Below are 24302 nucleotides of genomic sequence, written 5' to 3'. Positions count from 1 at the left end.
CTCACCTTCCCTACTCCTAGTGTTGTTACAACCTTGAAAAGGTTTAAATCTGGGCTGTTGATCTTTGCTGACAGGGAAGTGGGTGGTGCCAGTTTTTTGAATGGCATTTAGCTGAAGTAGTGAAATTATTATCTAAAAGTGAAATTATTGTCTATTTTCTATCTTATTAGCCTAATTTATCCTGATTTTTTAAAAAAATTGAAGTATAGTTGATTTACAATATTGTGTTAGTTTCAGATGTACAGCAAGGTGATGTAGTTATTTTTTCTTACTATATTCCACTATAGGTTATTGCAAGATACTGAATATAATTCCCTGTGATATACAGTAAACCCTTGTTGCTTATATATTTTATTTATAGTGGTTTGTTTCTGTAAATCCCATACTCCTAATTTATCCCTCCCTCCATCCTCTCCCCATTGGTAACCATAAGTTTGTTTTCTATGTGAGTCTGTTTGTTTTGTATACAGCAAAATGATTCTTATATATATATATATATATATATATATATATATATATATATATATATATATATATATAAATTTTATTTTATGACACAGGATATATAAGTGTACTTAACTGAGGGCAGTACCAGTCCCTAGAGAGTATTGTTGAAGATTTTGGATTGCATTTATATAGTTATATTAATACTAGGTGATTACATTCAGGTTTAATAGGTAGAATCAGGTACTCTAGACCTACTTCAGTGCCTGTCAAGGTCCTATCCCACAAAAAATTGTCCTACGTCCTATAAAATTTTGTACAATTCCTCTGGATTATTCATATAGGTAAAAAAAATCCATGTATAATTATCTTACTTTAGAACATAATTCTGTTTCACATATAAACACAAAGATTTTTGCATGAGTTTTCTAAGAATTCACTTACAGTATAAGAGAAACCAAGAGAAACATACTTTTATTGTCATTATTATTTTATGTTTTTCTGAGCTTTACCAACATTTGTTTATTATATCAGAAATTCAGATCATGTTTTTCATTTTTAAAAAATTGAAGTATAGTTGATTTATAATGTTCTGTTAGTTTCTGATGTACAGCAAGGAGATTCTATATATATATTTCCAGGTTCTTTTACATTATAGGTTATTATAAAATACTGATTATAGTTCCCTGTTCTGTGCAGTAAGGCCTTGTTGTTAATCTATTTTATACATGGTAGTGTGTATCTGTTAATTCCAAGCTCCTAATTTATCCCTCCCTCTCTTTCCTTTTTGGTAACCATAAATTTGTTTTCTATGTCTGTGAGTCTGTTTCTGTTTTGTAAATAAGTTCTTTTGTGTCTTTTTTTTTTAAGTTTTCACATATAAGTGATATATGATATTTGTCTTTCTCTTTGTGACTTACTTCAGTTAGTATGATAATCTCTAGGTCCATCCATGTTGCTGCAAATGACATTATTTCATTCTTTTTTATGGCAGAGTAATATTCCATTGAATATATGTACCACTTCTTCTTTATCCATTCATCTGTTGGTGGACATTTAGGTTGCTCCCATGTTTTGGCTATTGTAAATAGTGCTGCTATGAACATTGGGTTGCATGTATCTTTTCTAATTAGAGTTTTTACCTTTTCTAGATATATGCCCAGGAATGGGACTGCTAGATCATATGGTAAGCCTATTTTTAGTTCTTTAAGGAAACTCCATACTGTTTACCATAGTGGCTGCACCTGTGGACTTTTTGGTGTTAGCCATTCTGACAGGTGTGAAGTGATCCCTCATTGTAGTTTTGGTTTGCATTTCTTTAATAATTAGCAATGTTGAGCATCTTTTCATGTTCCTGTTAGCCATCTGTATGTCTTCCTTGGAGAAATATCTATTTAGAGCCTCTGCCCATTCTTTGATTGGATTGTTTGTTTTTTCGATATTGAGTTATATGAACTGTTTGCATATTTTGGATATTATCATTCACATTGCTTGTCATTCACATTGTTTGCAAATATTTTCTCTCATTCTGTAGGTTGTCTTTTGTTTTGTTGATGGTTTCCTTTGCTGCACAAAAACTTTTAAGTTTGATTTGGTCTCATTTGTTTATTTTTGCTTTTGTTTCTTTTGCCTTAGGAGACTGATCTAAGACAGTATTGCTACCATTTATGTCAACAAATGTTTTTTCTATGTTCACTTCTAAGAGTTTTATGGTGTCATGTTTTATATTTAGGTCTTTTGAGGTAATTTTTGTATATGGTATGAGAGAGTGTTTTAATTTCATTAACTTACATTTAGCTGTCCAGCTTTCCCAGCACCACTTGTTGAAAAGACTGTCTTTTCTCCATTATATTTCTTGCTGCCTTTGTCATAAATTAATTGACTATAGATGTGTGGGTTTATTTCTTGGCTCTCTATTCTGTTACATTGACCTATATGTGTATTTTTGTTCCAATGCCATGTTTTTTAGATTACTGTAGCTTTGTAGTATACTCTGAAGTCTGGAAGGGTTGTACCTCCAGCTTTGTTTTTTTTCCTCAGGATTCCTTGGTGTAGTCAAGGACTTTTGTTGTTCATGTAAGTTTAGGATTATTTCTTTCAGTTCTGTGAAAAATGTTCTCTGTATTTTGATAGGGATTGTATTAAATCTGTAGATTGCTTTGAGTAGTTTGGCCGTTTTAACAATTTTAATTCTTCCAAACTGAGAGCATGGAATATGTTTCCATTTATTTGAATCATCTTCAATTTTCTTCAGTTTTTTATAGTTTTCAGCATATAGGTCTTTCACCTCCTTGGATAAGTTTATTCCTAGGTATTTTATTTTATTTCATTTTTTGATGTGATTTTACATGGGATAGTTTTTTTTTAAACTTTCTTTTTCAGACATTTCATTATCAGTGTAAAGAAATGCAGCAGATTCCTGTATATTAATCATTTTTTTTTCTTTTTTTCCTGTATATTAATCTTGTATCCTGCAACCTTTCTGAACTTATTAGCTCTAAGAGTTTTTGGGTGGGCATTTTTAGGGACTCTATATAGAATATCATGTCATCTGCAAATAGTGACAGTTTTACCTCTTCTATTTCAAGTTGAATACCATTTATTTATTTTTCTTGTCTGATTGCTATGGCTAGGACTTCCAATACTATGTTGAATAAAAGGAGTGAAAGTGGGCATCCTTGTCTTGTTCCTGAATTTAGTGGGAAGACTTTCTGTTTTTCACTGCTGAGTATTATGTTGGCTGTGGGTTTGAGGTAAATGGCCATTATTATGTTGAGATATGTTCCCTCCATAACCACTTTGATGAGAGGTTTTTTAATCATAAATGGATGTTGAATTTTGTTCAAATGTTTTTTCTGTGTCTATGAAGATGATCTTGTGGTTTTTGTTTTTGTTTTTGTTGTTGTTAATGTCATGTATCACATTGATTTGCTTATGGCGAACCATCCTTGTGACACTGGAATGAATCCCTCTTTATTATGGTGTATGATCCTTTTTATGTGTTGTTGGATTCAGTTTGCTAGTATTTTGTTGAGGATTTTTGCATCTATACTCATCAAAGACCCTGGCCTGTAATTTTCTTTTTTATTCTTTTTTAAAGTAGTGTCTTTGTTTGGTTTTGGTATCACATTAATGGTGGCTTCATAGAATGACTTTGGAAATTTTCCCTCCTTTTCAATTTTGTTTTTTTGCAATAGTTTGGAATAGGTATAAGTTCTTCTTTGTATATTTTTGAAGAATTCCCCAGGGTAGCCATCAGGTCCTGGAATTTTATTTGTAGGAGGTTTTTTTGTTTGTTTTTTGTTTTTGTTTTTGTTTTTAAATTACAGATTCTGTTTCACTTCTAGTGAGTGATCTGTTCAAATGGTCTGTTTCTTCTTGGCTCAGTTTTGGCTGTATGTTTCTAGAAACTTGTCTGTTTCTTCTAGATTGTCCAGTTTGTTGGCATATAACTGTTCATAGTATTCTCTCTCTGTCTCTTTCTCTTTTATTTATTTTATTTATTTATTTTTGTACTTCTGTGGTATCAGTTGTTATTTCTCCTCTTTCATTTCTTATTTTGTTTATTTGGGTCCTCCCTCTGTTTTCCTTGGTGATCCTGGATAAAGGTTTGTTGACTTTGTTTATCTTTTCAAAAAATCAGCTCTTAGTTTTATTGATCTTTTCTATTGTTTTTTTTTTTTTAATCTCTATTTTCTTTATTTCCTCTCTGGCCTTTATTATTTCCTTCCATCTGTTGACTTTGAATTTTTTTTGCTCTTCTTTTTCTTGGTCTTTTAGTTGTTCTCAGTTTCAGTAGTTTGGTTCATTGGCCTTTGTTTTATACTCAATTTTGTATGTTATGAGTATTACTACTCCTGCTTTCTTGTTGTTTCCATTTGCATGAAATATCTTTTTCCATTCCACCACTCTCAATCTGTGTGTGTCATTTACCCTGAAGTATGTCTCTTGTAGGCAGCATATTTTAGGTTCTTTTTTTTTTTTTTTTTAAATCCAGCCTCCCACTCTGTCTTTTGATCAGAGAATTTAGTCCATTGACTTTTAAAGCAATTATTGATAGATTTTTACTTATTGTCATTTTAATCATTGTTTTCCAGTTGTTTTTGTAGTTCTTTGTTCATTTCTTCTTTATTTTCCTTTTTATAGTTTGATGATTTTCTTTTGTAGCATGATTTAGTTGTTTTCTATTTGGTTTTTGTGAGTCTATTGTATTTTTTTATTATATAGTTTTGATTTGTGTTTACCATAGAGTTCAAGTATGTTGACCCATACATATATCTACTTGTTTTTAACTAATAGTCATTCAAATTCAAACACATTCTAAAAGGTCTACATTTTTATACTCCCTCTTCTGTATTTTGTGATTTTGATGTCCTATTTTACATCTTCATGCTTATTCTTTTGCTGTTAATTGTAGTTGTAATCACTTTTACAAGAATTTTTTGATTGTTGTTGACTCTATGTACTGGCTTATTTGAGTGATCTTCAATCCTTTTATGTATTTGCCTTTCCTATTAGGATTTTCCATCTGCTGTAGATTCTTGCTTATTTCTATTTAGAGACAACTCTTAAATATTTCTTTTAGGTTGGATTTAGTATTACTGAATTCTTTTAGTTTTTGCTTGAAATTCTTTATCTTGTTTTTTATTCTAAGTGATTATTTTGCTGTGTAGAGTATCCTAGGTTGCAGGTTTTTCCCTTTTAGGACTTTGAATCTATCATGACACTCCTTTCTGGCTTGCAAAGTTTCTGCAAAGAAATCAGCTGATAGCGTTATGGGGCTCCCTTGTAACTGACTCCTTTTTCTTTCTGTCTTTAGAATCCTCTCTTCATCTTTAACATTTCCCCTTTTAAATATGATATGTTTTGGTGTGGGTTTGTTTGCATTCATCTTGTTTGGGACCCTCTGTGCTTCCTGTACTTGCATGTCATTTTTCTTCTTTAGTTTTGGAAAACTTTCAGCAATACTTCCTTTAAATACATTTTTGATCCCTTTCTCTCTGCCTTTTCCTTCTGGAACCCCTTTATGCATAGGGGTTTTATTATCTCATGTTTTATTTTATCTCATATATCTCATATGTTGCTTTGATTTTCTTTCTGTCTGATGTTCTGATTGGGTGATTTCCATTATTCTATCTTCTAGATCACTTTTTCATTCTTCTGTGTCATTTGGTCTGCTATTATTTCTTCTAGATTAATTTTTATCTCAGCAATTGAAATTTTTGATTGGTTCATCTTTATGATTTAATTACTTGTCACAGTGATCTGTATTTCTATCAATAATGTTTCTTAATTTGATTAGTATTTTTATTATCATCTTTTTGAACTCCAGGCCTAGTAGACTGGTGAGCTTTGTTTCATTATTTGTTCTTTCAGGGGATCTGTCTTGTTCTTTTAATTGGGAGCAGTTCGTCTGCCTTTTCATTTTACTTAACTTTCTCTTTCTCTATGAATTTAGGAGAAACAGTTATCTAGTGTGGTCTGATTTTTATGGGGAGCATCCCTGTGTAGACTGTGTTCAGTGTTTTTGTTGTGAGGGCTGGTTTTGGCATGGATGCCAGCCATGTCTTTCCTCAGGGTGTGCTGGCCATTATCCCCTTAATAACAGGTGTTGTTGTTGAGATATTTAGAGCCTGTGCAAGATGTGAGGCAGGGCTTTCGCTCTGCTCCATGACCGTCACTGCCCTGTCAGGGGTGTGGCCTGCTCCTCAGTTGTTGGAGTATAAGCCCTGAAGGTGGGGTTCAATCAGGCACCATTGCCCTTGAGTGTTTGCCCTGCCCCAAAGGAGGTGATTGGTGAAGCAAGTGAGGCCTGTGCAGTCACAGAGGACCTATGCACCACCAATGTATGCATCTATAGTTCTGCTCAGAAGTAGCCCAAGGTTGCATCCCTTTCTCTGTTGTGTTCATCCCCATTGTAATGTGATGCTGTGGTATGGAGTAGGGTGGAGCTTGAGATTGGGGTGTTGTGGCTGCATGAATTGAGTTGGCTGCACTGCCACCTGAGATCTGGGCTGCCTCTATGGAAGTCTTCTCCCAGGACCTGTCTGCCCCAGATGTAGTGCTAAGCTGTGATGTGGAGTGGGCAGAGCTGAGGTGCTCTTGCTGGAATATGAACCACTGTGTGCTCCTGCATGCACTGACTGTGTCTGCTGCTGCTCTACCCAGACCACACCCCAGGCCCTCGAGGCAGTCTCTGCATAGTTAGATAAGTCCTCTCCTAAGGCCCATCTTTCCAAGATTCAGCTCAGCCCTTGCACACTCCTGTGGCACTGCCCCATACATCTGCTGACAATGGCCACCATCGCTCCATGCCACCTGTTTGCATGCTGACAATGACCTCTGTGGCTCCACTCAAATCCCAGTCCAGGAGGCCTGGTCTATATCTGCATAGCTAGACTGAGATCTCATGCCAAGCCATGGTACAGAGTGAGTAGGGCCGGGGTGTTTGCCCCTTTGGATTGGATAGTGCAGTTAGGCTGCAACTGCCAGTGGAAGACTCTTTCCACCCTGATTGTTGGCAAGCCATAACTCAGTCTCTCCTCATGAGTAGAGTCTAGGATTCTCTAACTCTTCTGTCTGTTCCAGTGGATTTTCCAGCAGGCAAGAGGGCTTGTCTCCCCTGGAAAGACCCCAGGACTGGCATGCTTGGCCTGCTCACTCACCAGTACCAAGGTCCACCTGTGAGGACTTTCTCTTCCTTTCACATCCCTCCCAGGGGTTCAGGTCCTGACTTCATGACTTTTTTTTTTTTTTTTGTCCTACTTCATTATATGGAGATCTTTTTTGCAGCTTTGGTTGTATAGTTCTGCCAGTTTCCAGTTAGTTTTCCATGAGAATTGTTAACATGTAGTTGTATTTTTGATGAATTGTGGGGGAAAGTGAACTCTATATCCTCTTACTCTGCCATCTTGATCCCAGCCTCTGCCCTATCCTGATTTTTGGCTAGAGAGATTAAGATTTTTTAAAGGTCTTTTAAAATCTGCATCCATTTAATTTCCAGGTTGCTGGGCTTTTCAGCTCCAACTCTGGAATGTCTGAGGCAGAGAGAAAGCTTACAGAAATCACCATCCTGTTATTACTAGTTTGCCCAGATATATACCCAGGAGTGGGATTGCTGGATCATATGGTAACTATTTTTAGTTTTTAAGGAAGCTCTATATTGTTCTCCATAGTGGCTGCACCAATTTTCATTCCCACAAATAGTATAGGATGATTTCTTTTTATCCACACCCTCTCCAGCGTTTATTATTTGTACACTTTTCAATGATGGCCATTCTGACCAGTGTGAGGTGATACCTCATTAGTTTTGATTTACATTTCTCTAATAATTAATTAAGTTGAGCATCTTTTCATGTGCCTGTTGGCCATGTGTGTCTTCTTTGGAGATGTATGTATTTAGGTCTTCTGCCCATTTTTTTATTTATTTATTTTTTATATTGAGTTGTATGACCTGTTTGTGTATTTTGGAAATTAATCCCTTGTCATTTGTGTCATTTGCAATTTTCCCCTATTCCATAGATTGTCTTTTCATTTTGTTGATTATTTCCTTTGCAGTGCAAAAGCTTTTAAGTTTAATTAAGTCCCAATTGTTTATTTTTGCTTTTGTTTCCACTACTCTAGGAGATGGATCCAAAAAAATATTGTTACAATTTATGTCAAAGAGTGACCTGCCTATATTTTCCTCTAGGAGTTTTAGAATATTTGGTCTTACATTTAGGTCTTTAATTCATTTTGCATTTATTTTTGTATATGGTATTAGAGAATGCTCTAATTTCATTGTTTCATATGTAACTGTCCAATTTTCCAAGCACCACTTATTGAAGAGACTTGTCTTTTATATATTGTATATTTTTGCATCCTTTCTTATAGATTAATTAATCATAAATGCAGGGGTTTATTTCTGGACTTTCTATCCTGTTACATTGATCTGTATGTTTTTGTGCCAATATCATGCTGTTTTGATTACTGTAGCTTTGTAGCATAGTCTCAAACCAGGGAGTGTGATTCCTCCAGCTCTGTTCTTTTTTCTCAGGATTGTTTTGGTTATTCGGGGTATTTTGTGTTTCCAAACAAATTAAAACTTTTTTTGTTCCATTTCTGTGGAAAAGTGCCATTTGTAATTTGACAGAGATTACATTGAATCTGTATATTGCCTTGGGTAATATGGCCCTTAACAATATTGAGTCTTTCAATCCAATAACATGGTATATCTTTTCATCTGTTTGTGTCATCTTCAGTTTCTTTCATCAGTGTCTTATAGTTTTTGGAGTATAGGTCCTTTGCCTCCTTAGATAGTTTTATTCCTAGATATTTTTATTCTTTTTGATACAATGGTAAATGGGATTATCTCCTTAATTTATTCTTCTGATATTTCATTATTACTGGATAGAAATGCAACTGATTTCTATATAGTAATTGTGTATCTTGCAACTTACTCAATTCATTCATGGGCTGTAGTAGTGTTCTAGTGACATCTTCAGGACTTTCTACGTATAGTATCATGTCATCTGCAAACAGTGGCAGTTTTATTTCTTCCTTTCCAATTTGAATTCTTTTTATTTCCTTTTCTCCTCTGATTGCTGTGACTAGGACTTCCAATACTATGTTGAGTAAAAGTGTTGAGAGTGGGCATCCTTATCTTGTTCCTGATCTTAGAGAGAATGCTTTCAATTTTTCACCATTGAAAATGATGTTAGTTGTGGGTTTGGCATATATGACTCATTATGTTGAGGTAGGTTCCCTCTATGCCCTCTTTCTGGGGAGTTTTATTTTAATCATAAATGAATGTTGAATTTTACTAAAAGCCTTTTCTGCATCTACTGAGATGATCATATGGGTTTTATTCTTCCATTTGTTAATGTTGTGTATCACACTGATTGATTTACAGGTATTGAAAAATCCTTGTATCTCTGAGATAAATCCCATTTGATCATGGTGTATGGTCCTTTTAATATATTGTTGGATTCAGTTTGCTAACATTTTTTGAGGATTTTTGCATCTATATTCATCAGTGATATTGGCATGTACTTTTCTTTTGTGGTGGTATCTTTGTTTGGTTTTGGTATCAGGGTGATGGCGGCCTCATAGAATGAGTTCAAATGCACTCCTTTATTTGCAATTTTTTGGAATAGTTTTAGAAGGATAGGTGTTGACTCTTCTCTAAATGATTGGTAGAATTCACCTGTTACTTGAAATATTTTAAATGAAAAATCTGTTGTCATCCTGTTTTTTTTGGTTCTTTGGTACTGAAAGTTTCTATTTTTCTGATTGATTTTAATATATTCTTTTTATGATTGATTTTAAAGATTTTATATGATTTTTTTAATGTTTCTTGTGCCTGGGATTTCTTAATTATATTGGACTTATGAATTTATAGTTTTTATTACATTTAGAAAAAATTTTACCCATAGTTGTTTTTTATTTTTTATTCAGATATAATTAAAAAAGTATAAAATTTGTTTCTTTAATGCATATAATTCTGTGGTTGTTATTATATGCATAGTTATGTAACTTTCACCACTGTCTTACTGCAGAGCATTTTTATTACCATAAGAAGATACCCCATACTAATTAGCATTCATTCCTTTTTGTTCCCTTTTTCAGTCTCTGGAAATCATTAATCTACTTTATATCCTATTGATTTCTCTATTCTGGAATTTTATATAAATGGAGTAATAAACTATGTGATGTTTTGTGACTGGCTTTACTAGTGTTACTTTAACACTAAGCATACTATTTTTTAAATTTAAATTAAATTTAATTTAATTTTTAATATATTTTTATTGATGTATAGTCAGTTCACAATGTTGTGTCAATTTCTGGTGTACAGTACAATACTTCTGCCATATAGGAACATACATATATTCATTTTCACATTATTTTTAAACATAAGTTACTATAAGATTGGATTGGATTGGATTGGATTGAATATAGTTCCCTGTGCTATACAGTATAAAGTTGTTGTTTATCTATTTTATATATATTAGTTAGTATCTGCAAATCCCAAACTCCCAATTCATCCCTTCCTACCCTCTACCCCTCCTGGTAACTATAACTTTGTTTTCTATGTCTGTGAGTCTGTTTCTGTTTTGTAAATATGTTCATTTGTCTTTTTATTTTTTTTATATTCCACATATAAGTGATATCATATGGTATTTTTCCTTCTTTTTCTGGCTTACTTCACTTAGAATGACATTCTACAGATGCATCCATGTTGCTGCAAATGGCATTACTTTATTATTTTTTATGGCTGAGTAGTATTCCATTGTATAAATATACCACAGCATCTTTATCCAGTCATCTGTCAATGGACACTGAGGTTGTTTCCATGTCTTGGCTATTGTAAATAGTGCTGCTGTGAACAAAAAGTGCATGCATCTTTTTGAATTAAGGTTCCATTCCCTCTGATATATGCCCAGAAGTGGGATTCCTGGGTCATATGGTATCTATTTTTAGCCTTTTGAAGAATCTCCATACTGTTTTCCATAATGACTGCACCAAACTACATTCCCACCAACAGTGTGGGAGGGATCCCTTTTCTCTGCAGCCTCTCCAGCATTTATTGTTTGTGGACTTTTGAATGATGGCCATTCTGACTGGTGTGAGGTGATGCCTCATTGTAGTTTTGATTTGCATTTCTCTGATAATTCGTGACAAAGCATTTTTTCATGTGCCTATTTGCCATTTGTATGTCCTCTTTGGAAAATTGCTTGTTCAGGTCTTCTCCCTATTTTTATTGGGTTGTTTTGTTGTTGTTGTTGTTGTTGTTGTTATTGAGTTGTATGAGCTGTTTATATATTCTGGAAATTAAGCCCTTGTCAGTCTCATCTTTTGCAAATCTTTTCTCCCATTCCGTAATTTGTCATTTTGTTTTACTTATGGTTTCCTTTGCTGTGCAAAAGCTTGTAAGTTTAATTAGGTCCCATTTGTTTATTTTTGCTTTTATTTCTATTGCTTAGGTAGATTGCCTAAGAGAGCACTGCTGAGATTAGTGTCAGATAATGTTTTGCCTATGATTTCTCCCAAGAGGTTTATAGTATCTTACCTTATGTTTAAGTCTTTAAGCCATTTTGAGTTTATTTTTCTGTTTGATATGAGGGAGTATTCTAACTTAATTGATTTACATGCAACTGTCCAGTTTTCCCAACACCATTTGCTGAAGAGACTGTCTTTACCCCATTGTATGTTCTTGCATGCTTTGTCAAAGATTAGTTGACCAAAAGTTTGTGGATTTATTTCTTGGTTCTCTATTCTGTTCCATTGATCCATATGTCTGTTTTTGTACCAATACCATTCTGTTTTGATTACTGTAGTTTTGTAGTATTGTCTGAAGCCTGGGAGGGTTATTCCTCCAGCTTCATTCTTTTTCTTCAGTAATGCTTTGCCAATCCTAGGTCTTTTGTGATTCCATATATATTTTAGGATTATTTGTTCTAGTTCTGTGAAAAATGTCATAGGTGATTTGATAGGGATCACATTAAATCTGTAGATTGCTTTGGGCAGTATGGACATTTAAACAATATTAATTCTTCTAATCTAAGAACATGGGATATCTTTCCATTTCTTTAAGTCATCTTTAATTTCCTTAGTCAATGTTTTGTAGTTCTCCACATATAAGTCTTTCAGTTCCTTGGTCAGATTTTATTCCTAAATATTTTGTTGTTTTGGATGCAATTTTAAAATGGATTGTTTCTTTACTTTCCTTTTCTGATATTTTGTTGTTAGTGGAAAGAAATGCCACTGATTTCTATATGTTAATCTTGTGTCCTGCTACCTTGCCAAGTTCTTTTATTAGCTCTAGTCATTTTTGTGTGGAGCCTTTAGGATTTTCTATATATACTATCATGTCCTCCACATGTAGTGACAATTTTACCTCTTCTCTTCCAATTTGGATCCCTTTTATTTCTTTTTCTTGTCTAATTGCTATGGATAGGACTTCCAATACTATATTGAATAGAAGTGGTGAGAGTGGGCATCCTTGTCTTGTTCCAGATTTTAGCAGGAAGGCTTTCAGCTTTTCACATTGAGTATTAAAGCATAGTGTTTTCAAGATTCAACCATATGTTAGCATGTATCAGTACTTCATTTTATGTCAAAATAGCATTCTAATATATGAATATGCCATATTTTGTTCATTCATTCATCAGTTTATGGATATTTGGGTTGTTTCTGCCTTTTGGCTATAATTCATAATGTTGTTATGAACATATGTATACAAGTTTTTAATGGACATATGTTTCATTTTGTTTGGGTATATACCTTGAAGTAGAATTTCTGGGCCAAATGGTAACTTTAAGTAACTTTTTGAGGAACCCCCAAGACTACTTTCAAAAGTACTATCCTATGTTACCTTCCTACCAGCAATGTATGAAATTAAGATTTCTTCATGTTTCCTCACTTGTTATTAATCATCTTTTTTGAATATAGCCATCCTGGTGGGTGTAAAGTGGCATCTCATCATGCTTTTCATTACCTGTGTTTTAAAATTAATCAATCTAAAGGTATTAAATGGTATTTTATTATACCATTTTATTATTTCATTTTGCATTTCCCTAATTCCTGATAAATTAAGCATCTTTTTGTGAACTTATTGGCCATTTATGTATCTTCCTTAGAGAAATATCCAAATTATTTGCCTACTTTTAAATTAATAAAGTTTTCATTTTATTGAGTTGTAAATATTATCTGTGTATTCTGGATACAGCCCACTTATCAGACTTATGATTGCAAATATTTCCTCTCATTCTGTGAGTATTCTTTTCCTTTACTTGATAGTATCATTTGAATTACAAGAGAAATATTTCTGTCAAAAACCACAGTCTTTGGTTACTATAGCTTTGTTGTAATATTTGAAATCAGAAATGGTAAGTTCTCAAATATGTTCTTTTTAAAGATTGTTTTGGCTATTCAATGTACCTTGAGATTCCATATGAATTTTAAGATGGATTTTTCTATCTGTGCAAAAGACGTCATTGGAATTTTGATAGGGATCACATTTAATCTGTAGATTATTTTATGTAGTATTGCCATTTAACAATATTAAATCTTATGATCCATGAGTTTCAGATGCATTTACATTTTCCCCAGGTTTATGGAGATATAGTTGACATATAACATTGTATAAGTTTAAGGTGTTCAATGCAATGATTTGATACATGTATGAGTTGTGTAATGTTTACCACAATAAGATTAATTAACATATCCTTCCCTTCATATAATTATCATTTTGTTGGTGTTGTCATGGTGAGAACATTTAAGATTTAAGCTCTTAGCAGCTTTTATGTATGCAGTGAAGTAAAGTCACCATGCTGTCTGTGAGTTTCCCAAAATTTACTCTTCTTAAAACTTGAAGTGTGTACCCTTTGTATTTGCATTTATTCATGTATTATTTAATTTCTTTTTTATATGTAAATGTGTTTATTTATTTTTATATGAATTTTTTATTGAGTTATAGTCATTTTACAATGTTGTGTCAAATTCCAGTGTACAGCACAATTTTTCAGTTATACATGAACATACATACATTCATTGTCACATTCTCTTTCACTGTGAGCTACCACAAGATCCTGAATACATTCCCCTGTGCTACGCAGTACAATCTTGTTCATCTATTCTGCATTTTGAAATCCCAGTCCCTTCCCACCCCCTGTCCCCCTGGCAACCACAAGTTTGTATTCTATGTCTATGAGTCTGTTTCTGTTTTGTATTTTTTTTCTTTTTTTTAGATTCCACATATGAGCGATCTCATGGTATTTTTCTTTCTCTTTCTGGCTCACTTCACTTAGAATGACATTCAGCAATATTTTGTAGTTTTGAATGCTGAAGTCCTCTGCCCCCTTGGTTAAGTTTCTTTCAAAATATTTAATTCTTTTTTGATGCTATATAAGTGGAATTGTTTTCTTAATTTCTTATTCAGACTGTTCATTGTTAGTACACAGAAACACAACTAATTTTTGTAGGTTGATTTTGTGTCTTGCAAATTTAGCTGAATTTGTTTGTTATGTGTGTGTGTCTGTGTGTGTGATATTTAGTGTTTTCCAGATATAAGATAATGTCAGTTATGACCAGAGATAATTTAACTTCTTTCTTTCCAATTGGATGTTTTATTTCTTGTTCTTGCCTAATTGGTCTGACTAGAACTTAAAGTATTATCTTGAATAGAGGTGGGAAATGTGGGCATAGTCTTCCTATTCCTGATCTTATAGGAAAAGCTTTCAGTTGTTCACCATTTAGTATAATGTGAACTGTGAGTGTTAACATAAATGACTATTATTTTGTTGAGTGAGTTTCCTTTTATTTTGAGTGCTTTTATTATGAAATAGCATTGAAGTTCATCTAATGCCTTTTCTACAGCAATCAAGGCAATCATGTTCTCCCCCCCCCTATTCTGTTAATGTAGTAAATAATATTAACATATTTTATATGCTAAAACATTCTTGCATTTTAGGAATTAATCCCACTTGGTCATGGTATATAATCATGTTAATATGCTGCTGAATTAGGTTTGCTAGTATTTTGTTGAGTATTTTTGTATCAATCTTTATATAAGGAATATTGATCTGCAATTTTTTTTTACTTGGACTAGCTATGGGCTCAGGGTAATAATAGCCTCATGAAATGAGTTAGAAAGTGTTACTTCTCTTCAGTTTTTTGGAAGAATTTGAGAAAAATCAGTGTAATTCTTTAAATGTTTGGGAAAATTCACCAGCGATGCCATCTGATGCAGTTTTTTTGTTGGGAGGTTTTCTGTTACTGATTTAATATCCTTATTAGTTTTAGGTGTATTCACATTTTCTCTTTCTTAATGATTCAGTCTCAGAGGATTATGTGTTCCTACAAGCTTATTTATTTGACGTAAGTTATCTGATTTATCAGAGTACAATTGTTCATAGTATTATTTTACAATCCTTTTTATTTCTGCAAGATCAGTAGAAATGTCCTCACTTTATTTCTCTCATTTTGTTGATGTTCTCCTTTTGTTCATATATTGTTTTCCTCATTTCTTCCAGTTCTTTTGTCTATGTTTTCCTTTAGCTTTTGGGGCATGTTTAGGAAAGTTATTTTAAAGTATTTGTCTAGTAAGTCTGATGGCTGTGTTTCTTCAGTGGTAGTTTCTAGCACTTAAATTTTCTTGCTTTGCATGGGCCTCATGGAATGTATTTTTCTGTTTCTTTGTATGCATTGTAAAAATTTTGTTGAAATTTGGGTATTTGAAAAAACAGCCACCTTTTCCATCCTTGTAGACTGATCTGTTCCTCAGATGCATTTCAGAAATTAACAGCATGTGTTCTGAGCCCTGGGATCAGCATGAGAAGAAAGGTTGAGGTATTTTTAGGTCTTTTCTGAGTATGCATTTGCTTAGAAATGGTTTTTCAATTCCCGTGTATGCATGGCTGCTTTTAAATATCTTAATTTCCCAAAGAAGTTTACCTCAGCTTCTCCTCAGGGTTTTAGATGGTATATTTTATATATATATACACATATATACATATGTATGTAATATTTTGACTCAAGTGTCTGTGGGTCTTTGTCTCCCTGAAGTTTCTAGGATGAATTCCCTCCATTTTTCCTGCCTGAATTCTGAGCTATAGAAAACAGAAACTGGTTCTTAAGGCACCAGGTTAGAACACTGAAAATACAGTCTGTTCTACTCTCTCCAGTTCAAGGGAGGGAATTGGCAACTGGGCTGTCACCTGCTCCAGAGCCAGACCATGCTGGGGAGGAGGTGGGGCAAGGGCAAGAAGAAACACCATAAAGTTTCCTATCTTTTAACAGCACAGAGTACTAAACTATATAATCACAGCACCTACCTTTTCAAATGTGGCTTTTTTTGACTGGCCATTTTCATAGTGGCTGCAGATGTTTTACCTTTTCAGAGCTCTCACAAAGTCACTTAAAACTTTCTATCTGAACCATGTATTATTTAGAAATTTATAATCTTATTTCCAAGTGTTAGAGATTTTCCTGTTATCCTTCTGTTACTGATTTCTAGTTTGACTCCATGGTGTTTGGACAACACACTCTATATGATTTCAAATAGTTTAAATATACTGAGGTTGTTTTTGATTAAAAAATATGGTCTACCTTGGTGCATGTTCCTTGTGCATTTGAAAAAATGTGCATTTTCCTGTTGGTGGGAAGTGGTGTGAATTTTAATTTGACCATGTTGAATGATGCTGTTTACTTTCTCTACATCACTGCTGATTTTTTTGTCAAGTTGTTTCTCAATTGTTGAGAGAAGGTTGTCGAAATCTCTAACTATAATTGTGCATTTGCATTTTCCACCTACAGTTTGATTGGTTTTTGTTTCAAATATTTTGCAATTTTATTATTTGGTGCATACTTATTTAGAATTGCTGTGTCTTCTTGGGGTACCAGTCCTTTTATCATTATATGGTGTCTCCTATATCTGATGATTTTCTTTTGTAAAATATACTCAATTTTGATATTAAAATAGCCACTCCTGCTTTCCCTTGATTATTATTCATATGGTATGTCTTTTCCCATCATTTTACTTTCTACCTATGTACATCACTGTATTTGAAGTGAATTTCTTGTAGACAACATAGAGTTGGTTCATATTTTATGATCTTCTCTGTTAATGCTTATCTTTTAATCAGTGTATTTATACAAATTTCACCATCAGATATAATTTAGAGATCTGCAAAGAAGGAAAGCTTATTGTATTTACTCAGATTTTTTTTCTTATTGTTTTCTTTCTTCATTACTGATGTTTTAAGATCTTGCTTTTTTGTTTTCTCTCTGTTTAGAGGACTTCCTTTAGTAATTCTTTAGGGTAAGTCTGTTGGCAACAATTTTACTTACTTTTTCTTCATCTGACAATATCTTGATTTCCCTTTCCTTCCCAAACTTTACTTTTACTGGGTATAGGATTTTGGATTAACATTTCTTTTCTTTTTTTTTTTTTGTCCCAGCACTTGAAAAATACTGTGCCACTTACCTCTTTCATGCATCTCTGTTTTCTGATTAAAAAATCTGATATCATTCAAATTGTTTTTTCTCTATCAGTTAGGTTTTGGTCTTCTCTGGATATTTTCAACATTGTCCTTAATGTTCAAAGTCATAATTATTATGTAATTTGGCATGTCCCCCCCCATTTTGGATTTGCTCATCGTTTTTGAATATGAAGGTTTATATCTCTTGCCAAGTTTGAAAAGTTTTCAGCCATTATTTCCTCAAATTTTTGCCTATTGAGTACTTTTTCACTTTTTCAGCACTACCCATTTTCTCCTCTCCTTCCAGGACTCTGATGACACAAATGCTTTTTTGTTGTTTTTATAGTTTTATAGGTTTTGCAGCCTATAGTCATACTTTTCTGCCTATTTTATCTTTTGTTCAGATTTGATAAGCTCTGTTATTCTTTTTTCCTATTCACTGATTCTTTCCTCTGTACCCTACATTCTATTATTTAGCTCATGCAATAAGTTTTTAATTTTGGTTATTATTTTTTATTTGTTTTAAACTTTACATTTGGTTCTTTATATCTTCTCATTATTTAGACTTTCTGTTCCTTTGCTGAGACTTTCTATTTTGTCATTTAAAAATGTGCTCATTGCTCATTTAAGCATTTTTATGATGGATGCTTTACAATCTATGTCATGTAACTTTAAAATTTCTGTAATCTCATCTTTGGCCTTTATTGATTGTATTTTTATTCAGTTTGAGCTATTCCTGTTTCTGTCATAATGAGTTTTTTCTTTTAAATTATTCTAATTTTGTTTAATCATAGCAATATCTATTTGCAGGGCAAATATGTACAAATATATATATATGTATTATATACACATATATATATATATACATATATATATATGTTTTAAGAGTTTGTACTTTCATTTATTTAATTAATATTGATTAAGTACAGACTATATGCCCAGCTGTATGCTGGAAAATAAAGATAAAGTAATGAACAAGAAAGACATTTTCTTTGCCAGAAGATTGAAAACTTTAAATAAGTATTATGAAAAATAAACCTAAACAAACATTATTACCCTGATTTTCAATGGCCCAGACTCCAACTTTCACAATGGTGAACCATTAGCTGAGGAGATGATTTTCATAATACATTTATAAATATCATAATTCTGAAACAACATGGTTATCAGGAGAGAATACATAGCAACTGAAATTGAAGACATGGCAGTTGGAACATCTTCATTGAAGATTATGAAAGAAATCATATAAGCTTCTAATTGGCAATTGCTATATCCAGAGTCCTCATAAAGTGTCTGGATAAACAGATTTTTATGTTTATTTTCCAGCACATTCTCATATTCCCTGATTTAATTCTCACAGTCACCCTGAGAGGTAGGTAGGGCAAATGTATTATAATACCCATTTTAAAGTTTAGGAAATGAAGGCACACAGGCATTAATTGACTTGCTTTTCTTCATTTTGTAAATTAGTAGCAGAAGAAGAATTGAAATCCACATTGCTAGTCTATTGCTATGGAGTTTAAGCCAACATAGAAACAAATATGGTTAGGTGAGCTGCACAGGGTCTGGTTTAAGAACACAGCATATTGTTCTCATATGCTATGACCCCAACTCATATGTCTTTTACAAAGCTGTAGAAAATGCAGCTGCACCAATGTAGCTAGTGTGTTTATTCATAATAAATGATCTCTTCCAATTCTTTGTTTGGTTTTATTATATATTCTAATTACTGCCATTGGAGGATATGCTTTTATTCTGGAAACAGTTTTATAAAGTTTATTGAAATATTTATGATAGAACATTTTTGATCTCTTTCAGATTATTTGTTACTCCTAGTGTTATGCATGCTTCTTTCACTATGAATGCTTGTCTAGGTATCAATGCCTTTAGAGAAGTTTAAATACTTCTCTGTTCACTGGTGCAGTGCCAAAGAATGGCCAAATATATATGACACAGTGGATTATTTTACTTCCCTCAGAAGCAAAGCATACTGCCAGCATAGCATCCACTCATTCATTCTGAAATTCTTAGGAGAAAATTGCCATATGCCAGGTACAGTGTCAGAATTTGTGAGAAACATCCGAGTAGGTTCAACATTGGACCTCGAGGAGGTCATAGATGGATAAGGAAGCCTTGATATCAACCAAGCACTCTAAATGGGTACTGTGAGGGTCTGTCATATGTAAAGTTGAACTCAGAGTCAGTAGAAGGCCAAGGTCAGATCCCAGCACCCTGAGCTTGGCTCTGAGGATCCACTTGTGAAATAATCAGTCTATTGCTTCCAAAGAGCTCACAACCTACTTCATGGGTCCAGACCCTGCTTCTCAGATGAGCTTCTCTGTGGTACAAAAGCCCTTCCTGGCCAGAGAACTAGTCCTAACTTAATATCTGACTAGAGAGGCAATCAATGAAAATCAGTTTCTTACTGACTTCAGAGACCTTATCTGAGTTTCTAAATACTTTTTCTTCATCTTCCCTGTTTCCTCATAGTTCTCTAGTGATAGATTGCTCTTTCAACTTTACTTCCTTTAAAATTGAGAGTCCTTTGTAACCAAAAATGGAATTTGGAAGAAGCAGCAGTGTCCCTACTCTCTCTTGATACATTGTACAACTTCCTAGTGGTTTCAGTCTTTTTGGTGGCCCTTCCCAGCCATTATGTAGTTTCTAAAGTAGAATGACCTCTTCCAAAAAATACTAATTATCTGATCTATAGAAAAAATAGGTAGAGCCTATATAGATTTGCACACCCTTTCTGTTAGATTAAGGGTCAGTCAACTATAATCCATGAGCCAAATCCAGCCCATGAACTAGAACTGGTTTTTACAGGTGAATATTTTGATAATAAGGAACACTAATATTGAACCCAAGTGAAGTAAAATGTTATCCCCCACTAAAAAAAGAATTCAATTAAAAAATTTGAGATGTAATTGACATACAGCACTGTATAAGTTTAAGATGTATAGTATAATAATTTGACTTACATATACTGTGAAATGATTGCCACACATTTAATTAAATGTAGTTAAAACTCCTAGAAGACAACATAGGAGAAAACCTAGATGACCATGAGTTAATGGCTGTTTAGACAGAACATCAATCCACACAATCCATGACAGAAAAAATTGATAAACTAGACTTCATTATAATTAAAAACTACTGTGCTGTGAATGACAGTGTCCAGAGAATGAGAAGATAAGCAACAGATTGAAAGAAAATATTTGCAAAATACACATCTGACGAAAGACTGTTATTCAAAATATGCAAACAATTCTTCAAACTCAACAATAAGAAAACAAAAAACTTGATTTAAAAATGGGCTTATGACCTGAACAGACACCTCACCAAAGAAGATATAGAAATGGTAAATCATATGAACATATGCTCCACATTATGTGGATCCCCTGCATATCATGGAAATGCAAATTAAAACAACAAGATACCACTGCACACCTATGAGAATGGCCAAAATTCAAAACACTGACATCAAATGCTAATGAGAATGTGGAGCAATAGGAACTGTCATTCATTGCTGGTGGGAGTACAGAATAGTACAGCCACATTGAAAGACAGTTTGGCAGTTTCTTACAAAAGTAAACATACTTTTGCCATAATACTTAGCAAACTTATGTCTACACAAAACCCTTCACATGCATGTTTGTAATAGTTTTGTCCATAATTGCCAAAACTTGGAAGGAACAAAGATGTCCTTCAGTAGATGAACTGTATATAAACTGTGTTACAACCAGACAGTGGAATATCCAGACAGTGCTAAAATAAAACAAGTTATTGAGCTATGGAAAGACATGGAGGAACCTTAAATGCATATTACTTAGTGAAAGAAGGAAATTTAAAAAGGCTACATACTGTGTGATTCCAACTTTATGACATTCAGGAAAAGGCAAAATTATGGGAACAAAAAAATATCATGGATTTCCAATCTTCAGAACTGTGAGAAATAAATTTCTGTTATTTATAAGCCACCCAGTCTGTGGTATTTTTTTGAAAACCACCTACGGCATGTTAGAAATCTCCGTCTACCTGTATCTTATAAAGAAACATATGGTTGCATTTGGGGTCTACCCAGACAATTCAGGGAAAGATCCTCCTCTAAAGTTTATTAATCTCATTTTTTCTCATATAAAATTATTCATTCTTTTGCTATATAAGATTATTATTCAGAGGTTTTCAGGATTAAGAAGTGGATATATCTTTTGAGGGGCCACCATTCAACCCATTCTGGGCACCATTTTACTTCCACATTTCTTCCTTCAGGCTAACCAAGACCTAGGAAAGGCTATTCTAGACAAAGAGAGGGAGAATTTTTTTCCCTTTTCCCCAGAAAGCATTTGACTTGTTGCTTCTTTTATCCATAGGGGAAAATCAGAAATGTGTGCACAAGTACAACTAAAGGCAAACTTAAAAAGTCCAAGTAATTTGTGTATTATTTTGTGGTATTCTTCTCCTATTTTAGGGGATTCATTCCAGTTTTAGGGAGGCATTTCCAAGTAATCCATTTTTAGCTGGTCTTTTAAAATCTTTTCTGCTTGGAAAGGGTTTCTAGAAATGACTGATAGCATGTTAAGTTCCTTCCCCTTCCAGTGACATTTGCATTTTAATTAGAGATTCATAGACCTAGAATTTCAGAGATTGGCAAGATCAAGCTCAAGATCCACATTTTATAGATGGAGACATGGGGCCTCTGAAAGGGTAAGTCCCTATGGTAAACACTGGAAGATAGAAAAAGTCTTTGAGTCCAAAGGATTGAATCTAGCATCAGTGGTACTTTAATCCCTGAGAAACAAAGAGGGTCTCTCTCTCCCTCTCTGTCTCTCTCTGTCTCCCTCTCCCTGTCCCTCTCCCTCTCCCTCTCTCTCTCTGTGTGTGTTTTATTTTGTGTGAGTAGTGGGGTAGGGTGGAAATATGTGGTATCTTCCCAGGTTGTCATGCAGGAACTAGAGTTGGAATAAACTAATAATGTCAAATCAAAACCCTAGACTGTAGAAATGAAATGACAGAGAACTTTATTGGTAAAATGACTTAAACAAAAATTATTGATATTTTAGTTGAAGTATTAGGTAAAACTAGAACCTCAGGTCTTATTTTCCAATTCAGTGCTTCCTTTTAAAAATTTATTTATTTATTTAATTAAAAATGGAGCATGGTTTTCTTACTTATATTGGTCTCAGGTGCACAACATAATGATTTGGTATTTTTATGGATTATTCTCCATATAAAGTTATTATAAAATATTGACTATATTCCCTGTGCTGTACATTACAACCTTGTATCTTATTTATTTTATACCTAGTAGTCTGTGCCTCTTAATCAATCCCCTTCCACAAGCTTTCCCCTCCCCCTTGCCTTCTCCCCACTAGTAACCACTAGTTCGTTTTTTGTATCTGTGAATCTGTTTTTGTTTTGTTAAATCATTCCTTTGTTTTATTTATTAGATTTCACATATAAGTGAAAATGTGCAGTATTTGTCTTTCTCTATTTGACTTACTTCACTAAGTATAATGCCCTCTAGGTCCATCCATGTTGTTGCAAATGGAAAATTTCATTTTTTTTCTTCAGTGGTTACATTTTTCAAATTTGGAAGTTTTTTTTTTAACATTTTTTTATTGAGTTATAGTCATTTTACAATGTTGTGTCAAATTCCAGTGTAGAGCACAATTTTTCAGTTATACATGAACGTACATATATTCATTGTCATTTTTTTTTCACTGTGAGCTATCACAAGATCTTGAAGTTTTTTTTTAATTGAAGTATAGTCTGTTTATAATATGTTAATTTCTGGTGTACAGCATAGTGATTCAGTTATACATATATATATTCCTTTTCATATTCTTTTTCATTATAGGTTATTACAAGGTATTGAATATAGTTCCCTGTACTATACAGTAGGACCTTGTTGTTTATCTATTTATTTACTTTTTGAGGGGGAGGTAACTAGGTTTATTTACTTATATATTTATTTATTTATTTATGGGAGTACTGGGGATGGAACCCAGGATCTCATGAATTCTAAGTATGTGCTCTACCACTGAGCTATACCCTCCCCTATCTATTTTATATATAATAGGTAGTATCTGCAAATCTTGAACTTCCAATTAATCCTTCCCGCCCCTTTCCTCCTCTCCCCTGCTACCCATAAGTTTGTTTTCTATGTCTGTGAGTCTGTTTCTGTTCTGTAAATAAGTTCACTTGTGTCTTTTTTTTCTAGATTCCACACATAAGTGATATCATGTGGTATTTGTCTTTCTCTTTCTGACTTACTTCACTTAGTATAATAATCTCTAGGTCCATCCATGTTGCTGCAAATGGCATTTTTTATGGCTGAGGAGTATTCCACTGTGTGTGTGTTTGTGTGTGTGTGTGTGTGTGTGTGTGTGTATTTATAACAATTTCTTTATCCAGTCATCTGTTGATGGATGCTTCCATAGTACATAATGTTGCTATGAACATTGATATACATATATCTTTTTGACTTAGTGTTTTTTATTTTTCAGATATATACCCAGGAGTGGAATTGCTGGATCATATGGTAGCCCTACTTTTAATTTTCTGAGGAATCTTCATAGTGACTGTACCAATTTACATTCCCACCAACAGTGTACTAGGGTTCTCTTTTAGCCTAGTCTTTGCCAACAATTGTTATTATTTGCCTTTTTGATGATAGTCATTCTGACAGATGTGAGGTGATATCTCATTGTGATTTGCATTTGCCTGATGATTAGTGATGGTGGTGTGTGTGTCTTGGGTAGAGGCAATGTTGGGGCCAGAAGGGTTGATGTCACACTACTGAGCTGGCTCTACTCCTTCCCCAGTGAGTGCATGTGCATTGGCAACAGCAGCCTCCATCTTAGCAGAGAGCAGTGCCAAAGCAAGAGAGGCTGGAAC

General features: G+C 33.6%; 1 protein-coding gene across 2 annotated transcripts in view; it reads left to right on the top strand.

The window, feature by feature from the left end:
* The window catches only part of LOC105063582 (nucleosome assembly protein 1-like 2), a 149214-nt gene that overhangs the window by 30717 nt on the left and 94195 nt on the right, over nucleotides 1-24302 (top strand). The window contains exon 2 of one of the 2 annotated variants that reach the window (XM_074358826.1): nucleotides 1596-1630. The exons of the other annotated variant lie outside the window; for it this stretch is intronic. The gene's annotated coding sequence lies outside the window, so the exon portion shown is untranslated. The remainder of the gene's footprint in view (nucleotides 1-1595; nucleotides 1631-24302) is intronic. 2 annotated transcript variants of the gene reach the window in all.

The sequence above is a fragment of the Camelus bactrianus genome, chromosome X, assembly GCF_048773025.1.
Source record: "Camelus bactrianus isolate YW-2024 breed Bactrian camel chromosome X, ASM4877302v1, whole genome shotgun sequence".
In the NCBI taxonomy this organism is placed as follows: Eukaryota; Metazoa; Chordata; class Mammalia; order Artiodactyla; family Camelidae; genus Camelus; species Camelus bactrianus.
Note: the sequence above shows the minus strand (reverse complement) of the source record. Positions and strands in the feature narration are given on the sequence as shown.